The 12,153-nt window shown below is 35.9% G+C and overlaps 1 protein-coding gene across 7 annotated transcripts in view; it reads right to left on the bottom strand.

The window, feature by feature from the left end:
• Positions 1–12,153, bottom strand: part of GRIA4 (glutamate ionotropic receptor AMPA type subunit 4) — a 393,116-nt gene that overhangs the window by 258,225 nt on the left and 122,738 nt on the right. The window lies entirely within an intron of this gene.

Raw genomic sequence — 12,153 nt, 5'->3', positions numbered from 1 at the left:
TGGAGGGAGAAGTGTGGAGATGGAGCCGCAAGCTGGCGCAGGACATAGACCTAGCTCAGTGCTCCGAGCTCGCTGCATCCCAGAACTACTGCAGCTGGAGAGGAGGGAAGAACTCGGACTGCTAGGGCTCCGCTTATGGCTCACAGGGCTGAAGGGACAGCTTATAACAATGGCTGAACGGAATGTTCACGGCACAGACCTCAGAGAAAAGACTGAGGGAAGAAGGCTGAAAATGGTGGTTTAAGCCCTACTGCTGAGCAGAGAACGGAAGCCTTAGGCACTGAGACTAGCCGCCCCCTACCTACCCTACCAGAGCTCACCATGCCCCTACCTGCCTGGTGCTAGAAGTGGAACAGTAGCAGTGTCAGATCAAAAGAACAGAATATTTGCTGTTCTGAGAACTGTGGACTGCAGACACAGATTCGCAGCCCAACTGCGGGAGGGAGCTGTGGAAGCAGGGCCGGCTGTGGTGGTGGTTGCCTCCATTGTTCTGGGCCACCTCTCACAACTCACCCCGCCCCTGGCCCCACCTATCTGGGTGGATCCCTGCAGGAGTAAACAGAACTGCTGAGAAAAACGGGCTTTGAATCTGGTGCAGGAAGAGCTTTGGAACTTCAAAAGCTCTTCGCATACCCTCATGGACACTGTGTCCTGTAACCCAGGGGAACTATTAACAGAGGAGAAGCCCATCTCCCAGGGAATCCCTCCATTGTGTGAGAAGCTGGAATAGTGCAGAGAAAACATAGCACTACCGTGTGATAGAGAAAAAAAGGCTGCAGTCGAGAGAAAATAAAACATTCAACCAAAAAGTACTGGAAAACAAAAGAAAGACCACTTCCTATCAACCTGTTGCAGAAGCCACTCCTGTAGATGTCTAGAAAGAGAAATAAATCAGTAATTGCCATGAATAGTCAAGGCAACAAGACAGCTCAGAAAGAAAGTGAAAAGTCTCCAGAAAAGGAATTTAAAGATATGGAAATATGTGTCTTAAATGACAGAGAATTCAAGATTGCAGTTCTGAAAAAACTCAACAACATGCAAGAAAACACAGAAAGGCAGTTTAATGAACTCAGAAACAGAATAAAAGATCAACATGAGCATTTTACGAAAGAGATTGAAATTTTAAAAAGAACCAAATGGAATTTCTGGAGATTCAGAACTCAATAGAAGAAATTAAGAATGAAATAACCAGCTTAGGTAGTAGAGTTGACCAGATGGAGGAAAGAATCAGTGACATCGAAGATAGAAACCTGGAAATTACACAGATGGAAGAAGAAAGAGACTTGAGACTTAAAAGAAATGAAGGAAATCTACAAGAACTTTCTGACTCCATCAGAAAGAACAATATAAGAATAATGGGCATACCAGAAAGCAAAGAAAGAGAGAAGGGAACAGAGAATATATTCAAACAAATTTTTGATGAGAACTTCCCAAAATTGTGGACAGAACTCTATCCTCGAATACAAGAAGCAAATAGAACACCTAATTACCTCAATCCCAACAGGCCTTCTCCAAGGCACATTGTATTGAAGCTGTCTAAAATCAACGCCAAAGTAAGAATCCTCAAGCCAGCCAGGGAAAAGAAGACAGTAACCTACAAAAGAAAGCCCATTAGATTATCATCAGATTTTTCAGCAGAAACTCTACAAGCCAGGAATCAAATATTCAAACCATTGAAAGAGAGAAATTATGAGCCAAGAATAATATATCCAGAAAAGATATCCTTTAGATATCAAGGAGGAACAAAGACCTTTCCAGACACACAGATGCTGAGGGAATTTTCTAATACACGCCCTGCACTACAAGAAATACTAAAGAAGGCTATTCGACCACCATCAGCAGGGACAATTTGTGGCAACCAAAACATAAAAAGGGGGAGAGTAAAGGCCTGAACTGGAAAATGGGAATGGAGGAAGTAAGCGTGCTGAAGAAAATGGAATACTCTAAATATCAAACTTTCTTTTACATAAACTTAAGGGTAACTACTCAAAAAAAAATCCAGAACTGAAATAAACACCATAATAAAAGAAGAAACAGAGGGAAACATCATAGAATACCACCACACAGAAATAATAGACAGCAACAAAAAGGCAAAGAAACCATGGAGATACAGCCTTACCAGAAAACTAAAGCTAGAATGACAGGAAATCCTCAAGTATCAATAATCACCCTAAATGTAAATGGACTGAACTCACCAATAAAAAGGCACAGAGTAGCAGATTGGATCAAAAAACTAAACCCAACCATGTGATGTCTCCAAGAGACACATCTCAGCTACAAGGACAAACACAGACTCAAAATGAAAGGGTTGAAATTGACACTCCAAGCAAATGGTACCCAGAGAAAATCAGGTGTAGCCGTAATGATATCAGATGAAACAGACTTCAGGGTGAAAAAGATAACAAGAGGGAAGGATGGATATTTCGTAATGGTAAAAGGGACTATACAACAAGAAGACAAAACAGTCATCAATATTTTTGCCCCCAATCAGGGAGCACCAAAATATACCAAGCAACTACTAACAGAACTAAAGGGAGAAATTGACCAAAACACAATTATACTAGGGGACTTAAATACATCATTGACAGCTATGGATAGATCATCCAAACAGAAAATAAATAACGAAATAGCAGCCCTAAATGACACATTAGATGAAATGGACATAATTGACATATATAGAGCACTTCCTCCTAAAACATCAGACTATACATTCTTTTCTAGTGTACATGAACATTCTCAAGGATAGACTATATATTGGGACATAAAAGCAGCCTCAGCAAATTTAAGAAGATTGAAATCATACCAAGCATATTCTCTGATCACAAGGCTTCGAAATTGGATATCAACTGCAAAAAGAAAGCAGGAAAAAACACAAATACATGGAGATTAAACAACATACCTTTAAAGGACGACTGGATCAAAGAAGAAATTAGAGGAGAGATCAAACGATAAATAGAAACAAATGACAATGAAAATACATCCTACCAAAATTTTTGGGATGCAGCAAAAGCAATTTTAAGAGGGAAATTTATATCATTACAGGCCTATTAAGAAACAAGAAAAATCCCAAATAAATAAGCTCATGTTACACCTTAAAGAACGAGAAAAAGAAGAACAAGTGAAACCCATGGCCAGCAGAAGAAAGAAAATAACAAAAATCACGCAGAACTAAATGAAATAGAGAACAAAAAGACAATAGAGAAACTTAATGTGACAAAGAGCTGGTTCTTTGAAAAGATTAACAAAATCGACAAACCCTTGGCTAGACTCACTAAGATAAAAAGAGAGAAGACACTAACAAAATCAGAAATAAAAAACAGGAAGTTATCACGGACACCACAGAAATACAAAGGATCATCCAAGAATACTATGAAGGACTATATACCACCAAATTTAATAACTTAGAAGAAATGGACAAGTTCTTAGAAACATATAGCCTTCCAAGGCTGAACCATGAAGAACTGGAAAATCTAAATAGACCGATCACCAGTAACGAAATTGAATTAGTCATCCAAAACCTTCCCAAAAGCAAAAGTCCAGGACCAGATGGCTTCACTAGTGAATTCTACCAAATGTTCAAACAGGATATGATACCAATCCTGCTCAAAGTCTTCCAAACAATCGAAGAAGAGACAGTACTCCCTAACTCATTCTATAAGGCCAACATTACCCTGATACCAAAATCTGGTAAGGACAACACAAAAAAAGAATACTACAGACCAATATCTCTGATGAATACAGATGCAAAAATCCTAAACAAAATTCTAGCATATTGAATACAACAATGCATTAAAAAAATTATTCATCACGACCAAGTGGGGTTCATCCCAGGGGCACAAAGATGGTTCAACATCCACAAATCCATCAATGTGATACATCAAATAAACAAAATAAAGGACAAAAATCATATGATTATATCAATTGATGCAGAAAAAGCATTTGACAAGATACAATATCCATTTATGATTAAAACACTTAATAAAATAGGTATAGAAGGAAAATGCCTTAACATAATAAAGGCCATATATGAGAAGCCCTCAGCTAATCTCCTAATTAATGGTGAAACACTCAAGCCCTTTACTCTACGTTCAGGAACACTACAGGGCTGTCCCCTATCACCTTTGCTCTTTAACATAGTGTTGGAAGTCCTTGCCAGAGCACTCAGGCAAGAGTAAGAAATAAAAGGCATCCAAATTGGGAATGAAGAAGTTCAATTATCACTCTTTGCAGATGACATGATTTTATATATAGAAAACCCTAAAGACTCCACCAAAAAGCTATTAGAAAAAATCAACAAATACAGTAAAGTTGCTGGCTACAAAATCAACATGCAAAAGTCCATTGCATTTCTATATTCTAACAATGAAATCTCAGAAAAAGAAATACAAAAAACAATTCCCTTTGCAATTGCAGCAAAAAGAATAAAATACCTAGGAATAAACTTAACCAAGGATGTGAAGGACCTATATGTTGAAAACTATAAGACATTTTTGAAAGAAATTGAAGAAGACACAAAGATATGGAAAGACATTCCATGCTCATAGATTGGAAGAATCAACGTAGTTAAAATGGCCTTATTACCCAAAGCAATATACAGATTTAATGCAATCCCCATCAAAATCCCAGTGGCATTTCTTAAGAAATAGAACAATAAATCATTAGATTGGTTTGGAACCACAAAGACACCGAATAGCCAAAGCAATCTTAAGAAAAAAGAACAGTACTGGAGGTATCACACTCCCTGACTTTAGCTTGTACTACAGGGCTACAGTAATCAAAACAGCATGGTATTGGCAAAAAACGAGACACATAGATCAATGGAATAGAATTGAGAACCCAGAAAACCACATAAATATAGACAGACAAGTTTTGACAAAGAAGCTAAAAACATACAATGGAGGAAAGACAGCCTCTTCACTAAATGGTGCTGGGAGAATTGGATAGCCACGTGCAAAAGAATGAAACTGGACTTCTGTCTGTCACCATGTACCAAAATTATTTCAAAATGAATCAAAGACTTAAGCATAAGACCTGAAACAATAAATTGCATAGAAGAAAACATAGGTACTAAACTTATGGATTTTGGGTTCAAAGAGCATTTTATGAATTTGACTCCAAAGGCAATGGAAGTAAAAGCTAAAATAAACGAAGGGGACTATATGAAACTTAAAAGCTTCTCCACAGCAAAAGAAACCATCGACAAAATAAAGAGGCAACCAACTGAATGGGAGAAGATTTTTGCAAACAGTGCCTCCAATAAGGGGCTAATATCGAAAATATACCAGGAACTCATGAAACTCAACAACAAAAAACCAAACAACCCAATTGAAAAATGGGCAGAGGACCTGCAGAGACATTTCTCCAAAGTGGACATACAATTGCAAATAGACCTATGAAAAAATGGTCAACATCACTAATCATCAGGGAAATGCAAATAAAAACCACAATGAGATATCACCTCGTCCCAGTCAGAATGGCTATCATCAACAAGACAAATAGTAACAAGTGTTGGAGAGGTTGTGGAGAAAAAGGAATCCTCATACACTGTTGGTGGGAATGCAGACTGGTGCAGATGTTATGGAAGGCAGTGTGGAGGTTCCTCAAGAAATTACGAATAGAATTACCATATGACCCAGCAATCCCTCTTCTGGGTATCTACCCAAAAAATCTGAAAGCATTTATACATAAAGACACGTGTGCTCCAATATTCATTGCAGCTTTGTTTACAGTGGCCCAGGCATGGAAACAAGCAAAATGTCCTTCAATAGATGAATGGATAAAGAAATTGTGGTATATATACATAATGGAATACTATTCGTTGGTAAGAAAAGATGATATAGGAAGATTTGTGATAACATGGATGGATCTTGAGAGTATGATGCTAAGCGAAATAAGTCAGACAGAAAAAGCAGAGAACCGTATGATTTCACTGATATATGGTATATAAACCAAAAACAGCAAAAGAACAAGACAAACAAATGAGAAACAAAAACTCATAGACACACACAATAGTTCAGTGGTTACCAGAGGGTCAGTGGTTACCAGTGGGAGATGAGGGTAAGGGGGATCAAATATATGGTGACGGAAGGAGAACTGACTCTGGGTGGTGAACACACAATGGGATTTATAGATGATGTAATATAGAATTGCACACCTGAAATCTATGTAATTTCACTAACAATTGTCACCCCAATAAATTAAAAAAAATAGTCACGGGGATATGAAACACAATATGGGAATATAGTCAGTAATATTGTAAGGACTATGTAAGGTGTCAGATGGATACTAGGCTTATCAGGGAGATCACTTCACAAATTATATAAATGCCTAACCATTTTCCTGTACACCTGAAACTAATATAAAATAATATTGAATGTTAACTATACTTAAATATATATGATATTCATGGGACATAAGGTATAGCATAGGGAATATAGTCGATGGTATTGTAATAGCTATATATAGTGTCAGATGGGTAGTAGATTTGGGATTATCACTTTGTGAAGTGTGTAGATGCCTAATCATTATGTTGTTTTGTACACCTGAAACTAATAATGAAAACAACTTATTAAGTGAATGAACAAAATGAATATTCAAATGAATATTGACAAAAGACAAGATCTGGTTACATGAACTGGAAGTGGCAGTAATTTAGAAATTCATAATTTTCTTCAGGCACAGCATAAGAATGGTGACGGAAGGGAGTTTACAACTTTCCTTCTTCTTTAAACACACTCTCCTCTCAGCTTATTCAACAGAACACTTTTGTGAATTTCCTCTTATCTGAATGCTTATTCTCAGTTTCATTGCTTGCATCTTCATGTCTGACCAATCTCTAAATTATGAAATAACATCTATATTTTCTTTAGATAACCTCATCTATTACTGTGACTTTAAATATCACCCATATGCTAGTTCTTCCCTGATGAATACCTTCAGTTTTGTCTTTCCCATGAGCTTAAGACTTAAACATTAATACTTTATTCAACATCTCCCTTTTGTTGTCTGTTCAGCACCTAAAGCCCAGCTGGGCAAAACCACGATCCTTTATTTTTCTTCTAGAACCTGTTTTATGTTTTCCCTTATCCCAATAAAAATCATGATCATCTACAAAAATATTCTTGATTCTTATCTTCCTTCTCTTCCTACATTGAGGTCATGAGCAAATCTTGTTGGTTTTATCTCCAAAACATCATAAATTATCTAAATCTACTCTCTCTTCTATGTCTCCACTACGCCACCATTATCTTGCCCAGTCTACTATCAGTCTCCTTACTATACTTCTTACTTCTGGTTTTCTTTTCCCCCTCCCCATTACTCTCCACCCCTCCAAAATGCAAATTGGATTGCATCTCATTTCTACTTAAAATTCCAGTGGCTTTTCATCTTATTTAGAGTAATATCCATGTGGCCGAAGAAGCTCTAACGATTTTTTCTTAACTAAATTGATCTACTATTGTCCCCTCACTCACTAAAATCAGCCAAACCCTTCCTTTTTTTACTATTTACACACGTCTTGTTAGCCTTCTTTAGAGTGTCTGCACCAGGTGCTCCTTCACTCCTGATATTCCATCGCTGAATTCTCACTGTTCTGTCTCAGCAAAAATGCCAGCTCCTCAGAGAGCCTCTCCCTGATTGCTCTATGGAATGAGACTCCCCCAGCTCCAGTCACTCTACCACATGATCATGGTTTATTTTCTGCATAGCCCTTACCACTACATGAAATTATAGTATTTATTTGATTGTTTATTTATCTCTTTTCTCCAGGATAACACGAGTTCCACAAGAGGAAGGAATTTGACTACCTTGTTCACTAATGTCTCCTCATCTCTAAAATTGGCATTTGGAAAGTGCTCAATTAATATTTGTTGAATGAATGAAATCATGCTTTCTTGTAAAAGAAAGAAGGAAAGAAGAGAGACTAGGAGACTGTGAAAGGACTGGCTGCAAGCCACAAAAATGTACTTTCAGATTCCTGAGTTGACTCTGGCAGTTAAAAGTTTTCGTTTCCACCCAAAGTGTAGGCAATTTTCTTTTGGGCTCTATATGCATTCTTCCTCCCCTTTCAACAACCGTGCACCAACTCACCACTAGTGTTTAATTAAAGCTTAGTTTCTGAAAATTGCCTGCTATTTTCACATAGAAATTTAATGATTCTTTATAAGAAAACCAAATATAATCATAACTATGTATTTTTTTTAACAATTTAATATTCAGGTAATAAGACAATCCTCTCCTTTACACTTGACAAAAGCATCTATATTTAATGTTTTTTATCTGGGTTCTGTTATATGGTCATTTTTATAGATTTAATTTTCACAGACTGGGATGAAACTATGAGTTCATCTGGTAGCACAGAGGTTGAAGCTGCGTGTGGAAGGGTACGAATGCCAGGTCCTGTAGCCTCTTCCGGACTCCCACTGCACAACCCCGGGTCCGAGACTGTCACGGGTATTGTTTTCTATCCTGTATTTCTACCCGTTAATTTTTAGAACCCTGTCATTTATCTTTCTTGTAAAAGAAATCCAATCAGCTATCTGGATTTAAAAAATAATTTCTCTCAAAACACTAACAGTTTATTTGAAATCTTTACAAAGTCAGGAAGTATTAGTTAAGCATCTTCCTTTTTTCTCTGATTATTTGAAGTTAAAAGGATAAGCTCCTCATGTTCTGATTTGAAAAGGCTCAATCAGATGGTGGATAGAACATGCTGGGCCCAGAATTCATTAATTTATGCCCTTAAGGCATTATCATAAGTTATTAATATGTAAAAGCTAATTTTCTTAGACTTCTAAACGGTAGTTAGCTACAGTACATAAAGTTACTGAGGCTAATCACCATGAATGACAAGTTGAAATGCAAATTACACAAAAATCTTTCACTTTAATTATATCACAATTAAGTACTTTCACTTTCTCAGATGTCGTCTCTGAAGATGCTTCTGGACAATGCCATTAAAGAGCACAGTGAGATATAATCATAGGCTGCCCTGCACAGTCCGGCTCACTCTCCTCTTCAGTTTTATGACATCTCAGCTAGAAAGCACATTTCAATTCTAAATTAAACTAATTGAGAGCTCAGTAAAAATATACAGGCTTGTTTGCACATTTCTTTCCAGAGTCAGGCCATCATAATGGAAACACATGGCTCATTTTGCTTCCAAGGCTTATAAAAGAACAAGCAGAAGGCTATTTGCAATACTCAGCATGGGAAGCAAAATTCCATTCAGTGTGAAGTTGGCTTCCTTGGCAGTAATTTGGATACTGCATGGATCATATCATTTTTTATACTATTAATATATAACCATAAGGATGCCAACAAGTGAGTGTTTAGAAGGAAGGAAGGTGAGAAGAGAGGAAGAAAGCAATTCTAAAAAAACACCTAAATCATAACACGTGTGTGTTTGGTTCTTGTCAACTTCCAATCATGAACAGTGCAGAAGGAAAGGCATGAAGTGATTTACTATTTAGCATCAACGACTTAGAATATATTTTTATCTTTAAGTGGCTTCTTAATGGAAACATTCGATTCATCATCTATATTTTATATACTACATAACTGAGTCGCATAATTGCAGTAGGATTCTTTTTATGCCAGAGAAACACTTTTTCAAGGGTCTAAATAATATGTTGAAAGCTTTTCTTCATCAGAGGAGACACAGCTGTCTTCCTGAAAAGCATTTAAATACATCATGAAAGTGGATAACATCAATTAAAAATGGAATGGAATAATATTTGGCAGATAGTTCAGTGGGTTTTAGAAACCACTGTTCTCATGAATATTAGGCTTCCTGAATAACTGAAGTGTCATTACTCATTTTGGATGCAGAATTTGTGATATTTAAGTCTGTCTGTACTACCAGATATAATTGTGATAGTAAGGACTCTGACTGCTTTAATCATCATTTTTTTCTTCCAGCACCCAGCATAATGTTTGGCACATAGTTGGTGGTCAATAAATATTTGTTAAATAAATAATGGAATAAACAGAGGCAAAGAAGGTATTTGAGATGAGTGGAGATATTTGGCCTAACTAACCTTTTGAATGGAACAAGCATCCATTTGAAGCAAATCTAACATGTACAATCGTATTTTCACAAAAGATAATCATGCCTCATTTATTTAAGATGACACAGTTTTACCAAAATTAATGTACATGTAACTTGTTTGGAATTCATAGCTTGCATACTTTTAATGGGACAGCCTACTCTGTGCTATAGACTAAGGATACAAATGCTCAAATGCCATGTCCTGAGTGTGAGGGAGCCATCTAGGCAGCTAGCTAGGAAGGGGAAAGGCAAGAAAACGTAACTATTATTAAATGTCTACTCTGTGTCAGGTTCTGTAATAGTTATTTTATATTCATTACCTCATTCAAATTTCACAACAGCACTACAAGGTAGATATTATTCTTGTTTTTCTTTCTTTTTTAAAAATGAAATTTGGTGTTGTTATGCAACCTGTATACCTGTATAAGTTTAAGTGAAGAAAGAGCAATTGTAAACCCAAGTCTGAATTCAAAGTTCATGGTCATTTCACTCTACCACTTGAAAAGAAAATCACTGCTTACTTACTTCTTCCATCCTGCTCTGCTGAAGGGATTTTGGCCATTATACCTTTATTGCTACTGGAAGAGGCACTATAAGAATACTTACACTTCATGGAAACAGAAGTAGTTCTTAAGGGATTATGGAAAATGGTTTTCTTGTTAAAAAGCCACTTCTTAAAGCAAATCAAGTTTTAGCTGTCAACTTAAAAAGGACAAACACATATACGATAACTCAGACAAAGAAGATTGCAGTATTCAATGTTTCTTTCTTTCTTTTGTTCTTTTTTCTTTCTTTTTTTCTTTCTTTTTTTCCATAATTGTACCCTCTAAAACACATTGCACAAAACCCTGGAAGAGAATTTACAGGTAACCATGGTGAGATGGAAATGCTAAACATTTGCATGGTTTGGTGTCTTCACATATAAAAACAATCTAAAATATTTTTTTCATTCTAGAACGTAATATTAGAACCAGTCGTCAGATGTTAATAAAGATCATAAAGTGGCTGGTTTAATTGCATGTGTGGTGATATAGTATTTTGTCTATATTCAAATTTCAAGAACAATTGTCATACATCTGGGCTGTACATTAGGAAGGAAACCACAAAATAGAAGTAATGAGCCATTCCAGTTACTTTGTCAAAGTTTTATTTTTAAACATTTTGAATTCTCAGAACTATTAACAGAGTTTTTATAGTTAAACTCTGATTTACAAAGTCCTTTACTTCTTTCTTCTAAATTATTAGGATATTATAGAACAAAATGATGTCTAATAAAAATGCTGTTTCATTCCCTATGATATTAAAATTCATTATTCAAAGAATACAATTAATAATATGCTGTGGCTGCATCTCTGTGCGTGTCTGAGTATAAGTTTGTGTATGATGAAAATAGAAAAAGCTTTTCAGTTTTGGACAATTAGAATATGCCTTGGTATAATAACCACTAGAATCACAATCCCTCAGAAACAATAAAACTTCAAGTATAAATTTACTTGCCTTAACACAAAGATAGCATTTTTCTAACTATTTTAGAATAGTTAAAATCCTTTATGATCAAAAAATTAGACTTCATATATGTACATCTGCTTCTTATCAAATAAAATGAAGAGAAGTTTATGTATTCTATTCAAAGGAAAACATATTATGCAATATAAAGTTTCATTATGTAGAGAAAATAATTTATGTCAAATGTTGAATAGACTGACAGACATATATACTATACCACATACTATACAGCGAGATTCTAAAAATTACCTAAACAAATCGATCATTTGGCATGCTTTGAAATAATGAATTTCAGAAATTATTAACAACATTAAGATTCACAGTTTTCTGAATAATCATGAACATTTCAAATACAATTGTTTTCTAACATATCCAACTATTTTTTTTTTTAGAGAGGTATACAATTAATGACTATTCTTTCATTATGGCTCTTCAGCCCCTGATTATTCACCTAACATTAACTTCCTTGAAATCAAGACTGCAAAATCCAATCCCACAGGGGTTAGACAGGGAATGTGAATGGGCAAAACAGGCCAAGGGAAAGGTGGTGACATAAGCAACGAACTTGAGATTGTTCATCTAAAAGGCCTACCCACCCG

Source organism: Rhinolophus hipposideros (assembly GCF_964194185.1).
Source record: "Rhinolophus hipposideros genome assembly, chromosome: 10".
NCBI classification, from domain to species: domain Eukaryota; kingdom Metazoa; phylum Chordata; class Mammalia; order Chiroptera; family Rhinolophidae; genus Rhinolophus; species Rhinolophus hipposideros.
Note: the sequence above shows the minus strand (reverse complement) of the source record. Positions and strands in the feature narration are given on the sequence as shown.